This window comes from Penaeus japonicus, unplaced genomic scaffold, assembly GCF_977035675.1.
Source record: "Penaeus japonicus unplaced genomic scaffold, GWHDUDI00000001_assembly GWHDUDI00000038, whole genome shotgun sequence".
Classification (NCBI taxonomy): domain Eukaryota; kingdom Metazoa; phylum Arthropoda; class Malacostraca; order Decapoda; family Penaeidae; genus Penaeus; species Penaeus japonicus.
The window spans coordinates 19,927,060-19,929,559 of record NW_028234440.1 but is presented as its reverse complement, the minus strand read 5'-3'; positions in this window follow the sequence as shown (position 1 = coordinate 19,929,559).

Here is a 2,500-nt window from a genome sequence, read left to right as displayed (position 1 = left end):
CACATACACAGTCCTTATCATGTATATGTGTGGTGCTTATATTCATTATTTTCTAGAGCAGTCGATGTATTGTTGCATAATCAACATACGACCAGAGTACATGTTGACTTTGCCATCATGCTTATTTTTTGCTAGTAATGTTCGCGGAAGTTGGTGATCTTGTTAATAGAATTGTTCATGTTGATGCTGTTTGTTTTGTTGCTGTTGTTGTGCTAGCATCATTTCCATTATCAATATCATCGTGAATATGAGCATTATCATCATCAGCATCAATATCAAAACTATCGTCAACGCTGTCGTAATTGTAGCAGAAGTAACTTCATCATTATCATTATTATCATCATTATCTTACCATTGTTATTAGTAAGTTTGATATTACTATTATTAATATTAGTTTTGTCTTTATTATCATTATCATATTATTATTATTGTAATTACCATTAACGTAATTATTGATATCTTCATTATTATCCTCACTACCATTATTGTTATCATTATCTTTCCATTGTTATTCTGCGATTAATATTACTATTATGAATGTTAGTTTTGTCTTGATTATCATTATCATTATCATATTATTGCAATTAACGTAATTATTTATATTATCATTATTATCATTACTACCCTTATTATTATCATTACCATTAAAATCATTGTTGGTGATAAAAACATTGTTCATTTGTTGTTGCTTCTATTATCATTATTATTGCTATCTTCTCGTTGTGCAAATGGTACAATCCTCATTATCGTTGCAATAATTAATTTTCAATCTTGCACCGTTTTTTTTTTTTTTTTATAAATTCATTGTTTACAATCTAAAGTGTCCAAGATATGGCTCACAATTGGACAGCATCTAACGTTTAATACATGCAACAATTTCTTTGCAGTGTTGGCTTTGTCTTTAGCACGGGTGCAATAGTGCAAGTTGCTATAATTCATCAAAAAGAAAATACAAAGTCACAATCCACAGTCATGTCCTCAGTCATGTCTACATTGGTGTACCAGAGAGTCATCAGTCATATGTTATATTATGCAAATGTCCCCATAATTATATATATAAGGGCATATCAGCTAATTTTTTTTTAGAAAATAAACATAAAATTTATCCATATCATAATCGAAGGATTTTTAGAGATTACGATTACTACTGCACATGGTTGCCGAGACATGCATTATTTTCGTGTATTAGTCAATGTCGGATGAAGGTTCTTATTCTTTTTTTTATAATTAGAGCTGTAGTTATTGGTATTTCATTAAATATTGTAATCATTTTTGTCCTGTTATCATTTTCATCAGTCATGTTGTTTTATTAATATCATAGTGACACCATTGTTATTATTGATATTGCAATCATGATTATAACTTATTATTTTCCTTTTTTTCCTATTTCATCACCATGATCACTATAATTGTTATTGTTGCAATTATTGTTATCAATGCTCGTAGTTGTTTATCATCATCATTAGCACTACTGCTACTATTGTTATTTCCATTTTTATTACTACCATGATTATTATCATTCGCATTATTATTATCATTATAATTATTTTAATCACTATTGTTGCGATGATTGTTGTTGTCATTATTGTACAATAGCTACAGTAGGTGTCGCAGCAGACAGTATCAATAGTAGTAAAAGTAGTAACAGCAATAGTGGTAGTTGTGTTTGGCAACTAGGAATAGCAATAACAGTAGGAATTGTAGTAGAAATGCAGCATTAGTAGCAGCAGTAGTTGTTGCTTCTGCTGTTGCTATTTTTGTAGCAGTGTTACGTGTAGCAACAATATGAAATGCTGTGCTTATGAAAATGATTCTGCTCTATCACTGATACTGTTTGTGTCACCAACATATCATAATATATTTTAACCTAATATCACATCGCAGTGTTGCCATCAATTTCTCTTGATGCCTTTGTGATTATTGAAATATTATTAGTATGAGGCATCTAAGCGACAGCATATTAATTAAATCTATGGTAGCCTTTTATAAATAATGCTCAAACATAAAATAAATAATCAAGTCACATGATTATCCACAAGTTCAAGTGATTCAGAATGGTGTATATATACATAAATATATATAAATATATATATATATATATATATATACATCTATATATATATAGATAGATATATATATATATATATATATATATATATGGTTTCAACGCAATAACTAAACGAGGTGATTGATTCTATGCAAATGAGACTGATTAATTCGCTCTTGGTTCAGGAAAGTTGGTTGAGTCTCACCTGTCAGTCTCGCACGCTCCTTCGGGTCAGGGTCGAGGGAGGGCGAAGGGAGGGCGAAGGGGAAGGAGGGGCGAGGGAGGGCGAAGGGGAAGGAGGGGCGAGGGAGGGCGAAGGGGAAGGGGGGGCGAGGGAGGGCGAAGGGGAAGGGGGGGCGAGGGAGGGCGAAGGGGAAGGGGGGGCGAGGGAGGGCGAAGGGGAAGGGGGGGCGAGGGAGGGCGAAGGGGAAGGGGGGGCGAGGGAGGGCGAAG